The following is a 13,287-nucleotide window of genomic DNA, read 5'->3' as shown; positions in this document are numbered from 1 at the left end:
ACCTCTGCTCTTACAAAGGAAGATACTGAGGGTTACAGAAACTAAGCAACTCACCCCCGTTCACACTGCTGGAAACACGGGGAGGCAGAATTCCAGCCTTATTCACTGCAAGCACCAACTCTTAACCATCACTCACTAGACCTCCCCACAGAGTAACATAACATGACATAACATAACATAAGGAATGTTGTGTAGACAAGTGATTAGTGGAGGAAAGGAGCTAACATTTGAATGCCTACTTGGTGCCAGCACCTCGCTCCATCCTCTTAATTCTTACACTGCCTCTGTACCATGTACCTATTTGATATTACCATGTAGTAACTTGTCGAATTTGACTGATAGGCTCAGAGAAGTTAAGAAACTCAATCAAGGTCACACAGTAAGTATGTAAATGGTGGTCCTTGTTGAATCCGGGGCTCTCTAATAACAAAACACTCTGTCCAGCACAGGATTCAGTGCTCCCTGGTGGACACTAGGGTCTCAGCACCTTCTGGGGGTATGTGGGCTGAGCCCAGCACTTTGGGAGGGTAGGGAAATTCTCTCAATTTCTGCAATGTAATCAACTCCTTTCAAAGTTCTTTTCACAGGAGCTTGAAAGGAGAACAAAGCTGCCCAATTCTTCCTCTTTTCACATTTAAAGAGTTTTGTTTTGTTTTGCTTTGCTTTTTGTGCCGCTAATTCCTATTGCTTTAAATACTAAAGTGTGCACTAGACCTCACTGAGTTTTTAACACAGATTTCTGGTGGTCTAAACTCCACCCTTGGTCTCTCTGCCTCTGGGAGGCATTATTCTGCCTGCATAATCCTGATCATCATCCTCAAGACACTGAGCTGATGAATGGCCACAATTCCATTCCCCACCTCCACGCCATTTCAGAAAGAAGGAAGCAGAAAGACGAAGCAGCCTCCAGAGAGGCTCAAACTTGAAAGAAATAAAATGTCTACAAGACGAAGACAGTTTAAAATGAGCAGGACAGAGAGAGCACTGACAAAACACGTTTTATCTGTGCTGCTCGGAGGAATGGGATGGGGTGGGAGAGATGGTCTTGGGCTCACAAGGACATCAGTCTGGTCCTAGAGAATAAAGAAGCTGTTTTCTTTGGGGAAGCAAGGACTGAACATCCCCCAAGCCTCTGCTTTTGTTCAAGGACACCAGCAGCAGGATGCACTAGCCCATGGTGTGAGAATTTGCTTCCCCGCATTCCTAAACACTCTCACTCAGACTCCTGTGTCCTCTCCACCCAACTCTGAGGGTCACTCAACCCTCTAGATCGTGAGGCCCTGCTCTGCCTAGGGTTAGTCAGACTTCTCTGCTCCAGGAAGTGAATAGTTTTCCTCATTCCCACGAAGTAAAAATGTCATGAGAAATGCAGGGGCTGTGCTTGTTGAGGCAAGCCCAGTGGTGATATTCACAAGTCATGTCCAGCACAAGTGGGAGCTCCCAGGGGCCAGGGGAACGAGGCTGAGATGGACCCAAACCCACCAACTGGGAAGGCTCCACTGTGCTCGCAGTTTTAGTCAGGCTCAGGGACTGCGGTCTTTCTCAACCTTGGCAAGCATGAGACTCACCTAGGGGGAACCCTAAAACACAGATGCCTGGGCCCCATCCCCAGGGATTCTGATTCAGCAGTTCTGGGGCAGCACCCATGAATTTACATTTCTAGCAAATTTCCAGGGCTGCAGCTGCAGCTACTGCTGCTGCTGGTAGAGACACATCCTCCACACTTGCACTACTGCAGCCTGTCCCTCAGCCTAGAACTCCAGGGACTAATAAGAGATTAAAACATTGCAAAGGCCGGCCTTTGTACAGCTTGTGCACTGCCTAAAGGCACCTGGATGAGGAGATGAGGAAGGTGGCAATTGAGTTCATGCCCCACCAGCCAAGCTGTGTGCTCTGCCAAGAAGCTGTGTTGGCCTGGAAAAGAGGGCTTATGTGTCCAGAGAGAGCACCTTTTTCTAACTCATCCATCCAAAGAGAATAGCTTTTTCTAATTTACACAAAAGCATACATAGGCAGTGATGACCTTAAATAAATGTCCCTTATTCACCAATACACATAAAAGGACATCAAGTGCATACATACTCTGAGACCACCGGAAAAGTCACAAGGTCACAGAACCTTCCCAACCTTAGTTCTTGCTTGACATTGAAGCTCTCAATCAAATGAGAGACAAGTCATTTCTGCAGCCTTAGGGATAATCAAGGCATGTGGTTCTCTCTCTTCCCGCACATCCTCAGAGCACTAGGCAGGAATGCTTGCACAGAAGGAATGTTCTGTAGCTAACACCCGTGGCGGCTCCTAGCAGTCACCACTTCGGAGCACCTTTCATATCCCAGGAAAAATGCTCCCAGACAGCTTCCCCCAAGCAACTGGCCCAGTTGGCTAACAAGCCCTTTCCTCTCCATCCAGTCTCTCCTCTGCTGCCACAGCAGGCAGAGCCTCTCAGCTGCAGTTCATCCCTCTGGGAAGCCTGGGCAGTCTTCTGCCAGCTGAGCTGCATGCCAACCAAGAGTCGGCTATGTGTGTTCCCAAACCTACCAATGCCAGCTGTGTGTGTCACTGTGATCAAGTAATTTAATTAACTATCCTGTAAACTGGTAAAACACACACACAAAAAAAAAAAGAAAGAGAGAGAGAACTTTTTGTTTCCATGAAAATTAAGTTGATTGCTTTGGAAAAGCTCAATGAAGGCAAGTTTCCAAAAAAGATTACTGTCAAATTAGATAGCAATGGAGGGAGACAAATGTAAAAGATTGAGGAGAGGCATGTGAACATCTAAAAGAATTCCAGACTCAGATTGTTTACCAAGCATTTTAAGTTCTCCATCTAAAGACACTGACGTTAGAAATCATAGACAAGGTATTTCAAGAATGTTTTATACCATAAGGATGGGGGAATCTGGAATAAGTAGAGTCCACACTGAAAAACGAGGTTTGGTCCTAAAGCAAAAGGATGGGAAATAAATGCATGTTCATGAGTTTTAAGTTAAAATGCATTTAAGTCAATATAGGTACCAGAGAAAGAGTGCTGGAAACAGCTGCATCAGGGGGCCCAGGTCACTCTTCCCCTTTTCAGTTGAATGGCCTTGGACAAATAACTGTCCCAAGCCTCGGTAGGCTCACCTGTGAGTGGACAGAAAGCCAACTTACAGGTGAAGAAATGCACAGTGCATAAATATGGGTGGCTACCTGCTGTTTTTGCCAGCCAGGTCCCTCCAGAGTAACTACTCTCCCTTTCTTCCCTGAGGAACCACCCCTCCCCAACCCTCAGCCTCAGACCTCCCAGGGGCAGAACACCTGGCTCAGGATGGGCAACCTCCACACACCACCTGCCTGGCCACCAGGACTGCTTTAAGAGTGGCCCATGGCTCATGTCTGGCCAGTCCAGACCAATAGGATTCAATTCTCTCCAGGATTTTATATCAAGGAGTTGGCCTTGCTCTGCCCCCGGTTTGGCCACTGTGATGATGTGGCCCTGAAGCTGCCTGGAGAGCTTCTAGAAAACCGAAAGGTACAAAACTAGAGGAGGAGAATGGGGGTGGATGTGGGGGTGGGGGAGTGAACAGCATTTGAACCCTGAATTGAGCCAATCCTGAAGCTAGACTTTTTATTACGTGAGCTAATACATTCCTTTCTTTAACCTTAAGACAGTTTAATTCGGGAGTTTTTGTTTATTTTCCCCAGAAGCCGACCCTAAGGCAAAAACTCTACTGCAAGTAGTTTATTTGGGAGATGACCCCAGGAAACACAAGAGGAGGGAGAGCAGGGCATGAGCCAGGAGAGGGAAGGAAGCCAGTGCATTGTCCCTTATTCCACCAGTGCCACTGGGAGAAGCTGGAGCATAATTCTGGGGAGGAGCTCTAGGAAACCGCAAATCACACCACCCTGGAGTTGTCCCACCTGAGGCCAAGGGAAGGGGTATTGACCCACCAGCTTCCATCTGTCATTAGTTGAGGGCTGCTCCAGGGTAGGGTGAAGGGCATTACCTCTCTACCACTCTGGCCAGACCTGCACATAGGCAGTGGACTTCTGCTTCCAGAAAAGGCCCTCAAAGAGTTGCAGGAGCTGGCAGCTGGAAGTTGAGTTGGTAGACACAGAAATGATGGGGCCAAGAGGGTATGGTGGGCACCAGCAGCATCTGCTGTGTCTGGGTTCTCCATCACTTGCAATAGAAGGACCTCACTGATAACATCATACTTACATGCTTAGCAGCATGCCTGGGATGTAGTAAGCATAAAAAATTGCAATCATCATTGATATTATTATTATTATTATTATGATAGTTATTGACCAGTAATGAGCATTATGAAGACTCAGCTTGTTATATAAGTATTGTCTTGTTAATTGAAGAATTCTTCAGGTAGAGGTAAAGAGGTAATATCTCAAAGAGTCCCTCCTCAGTCTCTCAGGTACTCATGCCAACCACAGCTCCAGGTTCATAACACTCCACCCATCAGCTGGGCCCTCCCTGTGGCAGAAGACCTAAGCCAGGCGGGGCAAACCACAGAGAACATGAGAAGCCAGGTGGGGAGGGGGTTGCTATAAAGTTGGAGAAGATGAGCACAAAAGAGATCTTTTTGTCTCTTTTTCATTTTCCAATCTTGGTTGCAGTTCCTGCTTTTCATCTTAAAGCCTGGATGGAGAAACTGATATAATGTTGAAGACTATGACTCATTAATAATTAATTGTTTAGAACAAACATACTTAAATATTTCAAGGGTTTGGCTTGAGAGGTTTTGCTACAATAGGCCAAAGATCTGTCAAGAAGAAAGATTTGGCCTTACTGAGATCACACCCAGCTGATCTGTGTGGGTCTTGGGATGGGTCCAGGGCAGGGAGCCAGTAGAGCTTCAGGTTTGGGCAGGGGCCCCTCACTCCCAGGCTGGGAGGGGAGGCTCCCTCTTCCTGCATTCCAGCAGCTCCTGAGTCCCATGGTCACATGTTCCAGGCCCTTTTTATAAGCATTTTACACCCCTGTGAAGTAGGAACTATTTCTTCCCCATTTTACAGATGAAGAAACTGAGGTGCTGAAAAGGCACAAAGCAAGTGAATTGCAAAGCCAAGATTTGAACCCAAGCATTCTGGCTCCAGAGGCCGCCATGCTCTATATATTTTAAAAAGTCGTGCTTTGAATACATGGTTTATACAAGCCCAGGTTAGGTACGGGCCTTCTCCACACCACCAGGAGATTGGGGATGTCCTCCCACAGTTCCCCTCTACCTACTGCCTCCCTCTGCTCTGCCTGAATAAGGTAAATAGTGAATCTGGTTGACTTTGTCCTTTTAAGCATCCTTTTCATATGACATGTTCTTCAAGGGCCACCATTCTCTCAAAATTTTCTCCTGCAAGCTCCACCTAAGTAAGGCAGGGTCTATCTCATCAGCCTCATGAAGTACAAATGCTGCCAAAAAGCTGTTAAGTCCCATTTTTTAAGAAATGGGACTTTTTAAAAACAACAGTTTTTCAAGGAGGTCTAGGGGGGAGAGAAGGCTTAGCAGGAACTCTAAAAGTAACGGGGAACCGCATGGCATTGACTGCATGCAGAATTGGCCAGACATGAATTCAAACGGCAGCTCTACTCAGTGACATTGAGAAAGTGACCCATTCTTTCAGAGCCTTGGTTTTTTCTCATCTGTAGATTGCAAACAATAGTGCCTATTTGACAGGGTTGTTGCAAGATTTCAGTGAAGTAGCCTAGGCAAGGTTGGTGCCAAGCACAGGGCAGGGCACACAGTGGGTTTCCAATACTTGCTCATTCCCTTCTTCTTTTTTCCTAGAGGAAAGAAACAGGGCATGTGGAAGGTTAATTATCCTCCAATTCCAGGAATAATGGAAATGGTTTTGCTGATGTCATGGGAAGAAAAGCCTCACTTGGGAATGGATGCTGTCTGGGGAAGAAAGCGCAGCTCAGCATCTATACATTGTGTGTGGATTACTTAGCTCAGGTTTCCTGCAAATCACTACTATGAAAAGATGGCAGTTGTTGATGTGGCCAGGGGAGGGGGGGAAGGGAAAGGATTCTTTGCTCAGATCCCCACAACCTCGGCCCACACGCTCACCTCCTGGGACTCCAGCTTTGGACTGAACATGAACCCTGCAGTTTGTGAGTTTGTTTGCTTTGGGCAAATAATGACTTCCTGTTTCTTAGAAGACAGAGCAGAGCTTCCCAAGCTTCTCTGCCAGGCAGCAGCTCTAACCAAACAACAGGAATGCATGTGGGGTAAACAGAATGGAGACATGGGGATGAGGCCCGCCCACTGAGCAGCCCCAAGAAGTGGAGCTGGGGTTTGAGAAATAGGGCATTTCAGCTTCCCCAACCTCCCAAGTTTTAATGAAATCCCAGGAGCATTTTTTAGGACTCCAAAGTCTTGCCCACACACACTACATCTGCACCGTGAAACTCTCACTGGACCTCCAGAAGCTGGCACAACTATTCTTCTGCCTCCCATACCACTTGGCAGCTCTTCCTACCCACTGGGCAGTCTGAAATCCTCTCTGTCCAAAAAGGATGCCAATCTCATTTCCATCTCTAAGTCCCATAAATTGTCCCACTTGCTTTCCCACCCCTCTCATATGCTCAGCTCATCCCTCACTTCCTACAGGAAGCTCTGCAGTACTGTTCCTCTGAGCTTCCTGTTCACAGCCCTCAGCACTCGGTACTGTTCACTAAAGTTAGTCTCATTTCCACAGCCCCAAATTGTAAGTTTGTCTGAGGGCAGGGGTTTGAAAACTAGCCAATGTGTGTGAACAGCTTTACAAGCTTGATTTCATTTAAATCTTTACAACCCTTGTGAGGTAGGCAACTTGCATTATCCCCATTTTACAAACGAGAAAATGAGAAGGCTCAGGAAACGTAAATAACATGCCCAATATCACAGAGTGAGTTAGTGGCAGAATCGAGCAATGATGCCGTTCTGATTCTCGCACCTAGTCTCGTGAACACTACGAGATGTTGCTTCTTAGAGCAATGTTCGTTAACTGATTGATTGACTAAACCAGAGGTTCTCAAAAGGTGGCTCCCAACCAGCAGCATCCACAGCATCTAGAAACTTGCTAGAAATGGACTTTCCTGGGTCCCACCCCAGACTCACTGAATCAGAAACCCCAGGGCTGGGGCCCAGCAATCTGTGTTTCTAAGAGCCTTTCAGCGTTCTCTGGTGTGTGTTGTTGGTGTTTGAGGCTACCTGACTAGACCAGGGATTAAACTGTAGACTTTGCAGCCAAGAAGTAAAATTGAATCTATAATTTAGGTACTTAGCTGACAAGATAGAAAACCAATTCCCACAAAATTTTTATTGATCAAATTCAAAATATGATAATAATCATTGAGTATGATTTTTTTATAATACAGATCTAATAATGAGAAGCATGAAATTCATTTGTGGGGATAACATTTTGCTTATTTGGGGTTCAAAGTTAGTGTTCCCTATGACCAAATAATTGCAAATGTTCATGTGTAAAAAAACCTTTCTTAGCTCCCTGTACAAAGCAGGCAGCAGACCAAATTTGGGCTGCAGGCTGTTGTAAGTGACCCCTGCGCTAAACCATCCCAGCTGAATCAGTAGCATTTGGTACACTTGGGTCAATTCTTGTCTAAAGAGGACAGTCACTATAAACAACCAGTTTGGTGACTCTACACCTCCAATCCCACTCTCCCCAGCCCTCAGAACAGTTGCTAAACTGAATTGACAGGTTTGACCAGGCATTTTGGCATCCTAAGCAAGGCTGTGATAAGTCAAGCAGTCCTTGCCTTACATAGCTCCCCGATAGGGAGAACAGCTGTCCAGCCAGGTGGCTGAGCAGCTGCAGGAAGCCCTCAGCCCTGCTCCTGCCACCACCTGTAGCTTCCATCCCTTCCTTATCTGTCCCCTCCTGCACTTCCCTAGGGCTACCCCCACAGAGCTTGCCTCTTCCTGCTTGCCCAAGGAAGGTGGGTGTCTGGAGAGGACAGAAATTGACCTCCCCTCCATTTTTGTCCTTGGCCTGGCTTTTTCAGCACCTGTCTGAACTCTCAGCTGGATGGGAGATTATAGAGAGCTGACACATAGAAATAACAAGAAGCTTTAAAACTTTTCTGGTTCCTTAAAAAGATGGGTGAAAAAACAATTGGCTGATGCCCTTGGATTAAATTATGTCCCCTGAAACAATATGTTCAAGTCCTAACCCCTAGAACCTGTGAATGTGGCCTTCTTTAGAAACAGTCTTTACAGATGTCATCAAGTTAAGATGAGGTCATACTATATTAAAGTGAATCCTAATCCAGTGACTGGTGTCCTTATAAGAAGAAGGAAATTTGGACATAGAAACACAGCGGGAAACCGAGAGAACACCATATGAAGACAGAAACAGATATTACAGTGATGTTTCTACAAGTCAAGGAACCAAAGATTGTCAGGCACTGTCAGAAACTAAGAGAGCATCATGGAACAGATTCTCCCTCAGAGCTTCTGGAAGGAACCAAGCCTGCCTACACCTTGATTTTGGACTTCCAGCCTCCAGGACAGGGGGAATAAATTTCTGTGGCTTTAAGCTACCCAGTCTGTGGTGCTTTGTTACAGCAGCCCTAGGGAGCTAATAAAACTGATAATAAAGAAATGGTAAAATACAGTGAGAGATGTCAGAATCATGAACAAGAAAAAATCATTATGCTTTCAAAAATCCTTAGCATATGAGACTTTGCTTCTGACAAAAAGTTAAGCAAAAAAAGCAGATTTCAAAATCAATTCTGCAATTTTAAAACTTGCATTTTTACACACATTGGTGCAAACCAAAGGTTAGATGAAAGTGTAATATACTCGTTGCAGTATTTATCTCTGGGTGGGGAACCAAAGTTAACATGGATTCTTATAATTAGAAAAAAATGATAATTTAAAAAACAATTAAATAAAAGTAATAATCTATGTTTACCTTGGACAAGAAAAACAAAAAGTGTGAAAGCAAAAGGCAGTTGTCTAGAATCTGAGCAGTTGTGAAGTGGGTCTCAGATAAGCCTGAAGACTAGATTGCTGAAGGGGCAGCTGGAAGCTACTAGGAGAGCAGCTAAAATAAAATCAGATGCCAAGACTGCTTCTCAGCCTGTGCTGCACTTCAGAATCATCTGGAGAGTTTTGTTTTTAGTTTTTTTGTTTTTTAACAAACCAATGTCCAGGTTTCACCCCAGTCCACCTGAATAAACCAGGGGAGTCCAGTTAGGATTGTATGAAATTTAAATAACATTTTAATTACTCTTTGCTTTGAGAAAATTCTGTATAAGAAAACCTGAGTTTAGCCAGATCAGTGAGGGGAGATGACAGTATTCATAATAGGTAGCATTTTTGGACATTTTCTACATGCCGAGATTATTCCATATTATTTACATGGCTTATCTCCCTTAAACATCAAAATAATGTTATTATCATAGTTACCATGATTATATATATCCATTTTAGAAATTAAATAACTGAGACTCAGAAATGTTAACTATCATGGCCAGGATCACATAATAGGTAAGTGGTACATAGGAAGTCAAATTCCTCACTACCACACTATATTCCATCTTTAAATCTTAGGACATGATTATCCAAGCTGCAAGTTTGGTAAAGAAGGTTGTTTGCTGCTCAAATCTGGGTCACTATCTAAAGCCCTACTTTCCCTCGAGATTTTCACAGCATGGCCAGCATATGTCAAAGCACCTTCTTTAGTGTATCCAATTGATTTAAAAACACAAAGTCCATTATGCACCTGGGAGAGCTTCATGCTGTCAGAACTGAAGGTGGTAGACTTCTATCCTTAAAGATCTTTGCTAAACTGTACACAATTCACTGTTTATGGTGAATAACCAGAGAAATTTCTCTATGGCCTCAGGACCAGAGACTGTGAGACTTCTCCTGAGAACCTTCTTCTCATTCATCATATGGACCTAAAACTCGATATTATCACCTCACTCCTGGCTTCCACTTCTCTTTTCTACGTGCATTTCTCCACTGTCTTAATTTCTTCATCCATTTATTACTGATTCTATTTTGCCTTTTTTGCATTGTATCTGGTTTTATATATCACTTAAATCAGTGACCTTGAAATTGGCTGCACTTCAAAATCATCTGAGGAGCTTTTAAAAATCCTGATGTCCAGATGACACCGCAGACCAAGGGCATCAGGACCTTGGAGTTAGACCACGCATCGATTCTTTAAAGTTCCTCAGCAGGTGATGAGCAGCTAAATGTTTCAAAATTCTTCCTGGAAAAATATGGGGAAATAAATAAATAACAATATAGCCCTAAACCATCTCAAGTTTCAAACAGCTAACTTACAGTCGTTATACTCACAGATCATATTTTTAAAAATGTTTTCTCTGCCCCTTGACCCTGAAGCTTTTGTGTTGCCATGAAGGGCCACAGAATTTTGCTGCTTCTATTGATTCCCTTTAGGTCTCCTCCTCTGCTGTCCTTCCAGCCAAGCAGCCTGCCTCCTCCCATTCAGAAACCTCCTACCACTCCCCCCATATTTAGGGACCCCCTCCCCACCATTTTCCAACATCTGTGCCTCAACCAGGGACTTAAAGAGAAACCCAAAACCACAGCAAACCACTCTTGTGTAATTTGCTGAGCTGCCAGCCTAAAAAAGAGACTAAATATTCCCTTTTTGCTGTTGTTTAAATGAACTGTGAAACAAACCAAAGTTGTGGTTTTGTTTTCCAGAAACAGTTTAGTAAACTAGTTTAATGCAGAAGTAAAGACAATATACTTATAAAGCTACACAATTCCAAAAGAAAAAAATCCCCGAAGGGAAACTTAGGTTCCATTCACTTAGAATCAGATACACACATACACGAATAAAATGGGGAGAGGGAGGGGGCAGAGGTAGCCCAAGCATAAGAATGGCTAATCGTTGAAAAGCATAACAGACGAGCCCTGAAAACAGAAGCATAAATGTTATCTGCATAGTTGGGGCGACAGCCCAGTGCATAATTTTCATAAATATGAAGCTGCCATCTACCCTCATGGGAAACCTTGCCATCCTTCATGCCCTTGGCCTCTCCTGTTCCGTTCTGTCACATTCTCCTCAAGAAGTAAAGCTTAAGCCCAACTCACTGTGGACCATTCATCATATAGAAAGTACTTCTTGGTCATCAACTCTGCCCAACTCTGCTCTGGAAGCCATGAAGGAGCCAAATAAAGTAAACTTTACTCATGCGAACAGCAGGTGTTAATGAGTATCTACTATGCCACGGCTCAGGCTGGGAGCCAGAGATGCAGAGATGAAGAGGCGTGTAGACGGAGTCTCCATCTTCCAGGGCTCGCAGTTTCCTTGGGGAGCACACCTGGCATAGCTAAAAGTCAAAGACTGTGTTAAGTCCTTTAGCAAAATTGACTGATTGCCTTCCAGTTGCCAAGCCTGCTCTCAGTTCTGAGACGGACAGTCTGCGCCCTCAGGGAGTCTCCAGGCCAGTGCAAAGCCAGGCTGACAGCCCCCATGAAGTCGGTGGTAAAGGTACACCTGGGAAGTTAGAGAAGGCAGACCCAGCTTTCTCCAACCTTGTCCTTGGCCTTTTACTCACATCTTCTGTTCTGGCTCCTTATGCCTTTCATCAGTTCTTCAAACACTCAGGCTACACACAGGGCCTCTGCCCTGCCATTTCTCTCTCTAGATATCTGTCCCCCGATCCTTATGGGTGTGACTTTTTCATTCTCATCTGTCATATCTTGGCCCAAATGTGTTCATCAGATCATCCTCAGCTACCTATCAAAGGAGAGCCACTTTCATTATTTTCTGTATGTATTGCTTGTTGGTTTCTTTCTTCATATTGCCACAGTTTTAATGTATTTTATGTATTTGTCTCTTTACTTGGATTTTTGTCTGTCTTGTCTCTTGAAATACATGCTCCATAGAACCATGTACGCCTTGACTCCTGTATCTCAGCACCTAGTATAGCACTTGACACATATTTGTTAATTGAATGAATGAATAAGGTGATACAAATCTGAATGCCAATACTCATAGTTTCAAACATTTAAACAGTGCCCGTGCCAGGTTCTAGATGCATTATAATTATTAACTCATTTAATAATACTTAAGCTAAATCTTGAAAGACAAATACAGGTTGCCAGGTGGAGAAGGTAGGTAAGGGTGTTCCAGGCAGAGAGAACAGCACATTCAAAGGCCTGGAGGTGTGAATACACCCAGCACAGTCAGGAGCTGAGAGTAGGTGGGTATGGAAGGATGGTGGAGTAGGGCAGTAAAAGTGGTCAGAGACAAGCTGAACACAGAAGAGGCAATGAGACGTTTTGGGAGGCAAAGACGTGATTTTGTGCTGAAGGCAAAATTCTACTTTGGAGAGTCCCTTGTAATTTTACAGCAACCAGTGCTGATGGTTCATCTGCCAGCCCAGGGGCCTTGGTTTTCTTCTTGTGCTTTACAGGAACATTTCTCCACCCCAGGCTCCACTTCCAGCAAAGATGCACATAGTGACTCTTGTGATACTGAACTTTATGTGTCAACTTGACTGGGCCACAGTGTGCCCAGACATTTGGCCAAGCACTATTCTAGATGTGTCTATGAGGGTGCTTCTGCATAAGATTAACATTTGAATCTGCAGACTGAGTAAAGCAGAGTGTCCTCCCCAATGTGGGGGACAGGGGGCACTCCACCAATCAGTTGAGGGCCTGAATAGAACAAAAAGGCTGACTCTCCTCTGAGTAAGGGAGAATTGTTCCTGCCTTCAGATTGAAATGGAAACATTGGCTCTCCTGGTTTTCAGGGCCTCCAACTTGGTTTGGAACTACACCATCAGCTCTCCCAGGTCTCCAGCCTGCCAACTTACCCTACAGATATCGGTGCTTGCCATTTATAATCATTTGAACCAATTCCTTAGAATAAATCTTTTTCTGTGTGTACATCCTGTTGGTTCTGTTTCTCTGGAGAACACTGACTCATTCAGGCATTCCTCAAATCTTAACATTAGAGTGATGGGGCAAAGCGGGAGGGAGAGCACTCAAGGGGCTCAGAGGAAGAAGAAAGGAGCAACATGGGAGTGATGAGACAGCAGTGGAGAAGGCAGAACCAAGCAGCCAAAGGCCACCTCTGCCTCACCCCTGGGCCACTCATGGGCCCCAAAGCCTGCACTCAGTGGATGAATGCAATCCTAAAGGCATCAGGGGCAGGCTCAGCCAAGCATTGCCCAAGAGATTCAAGATGGCAGCCCCTGTCCTGTATCATCAATGAGCTGCCATCTGGCCATTGATAAGAGGGGACTTCTGGCCATTGACCACGGCACCAACACGAAATGCCCCCTGACAGTTTTTCAGCAACA

This window comes from Pongo abelii, chromosome 4 (assembly GCF_028885655.2).
Source record: "Pongo abelii isolate AG06213 chromosome 4, NHGRI_mPonAbe1-v2.0_pri, whole genome shotgun sequence".
NCBI lineage: Eukaryota > Metazoa > Chordata > Mammalia > Primates > Hominidae > Pongo > Pongo abelii.
The sequence above is the reverse complement of the archived record's forward strand: the minus strand, read 5'-3'. Positions refer to the sequence as shown.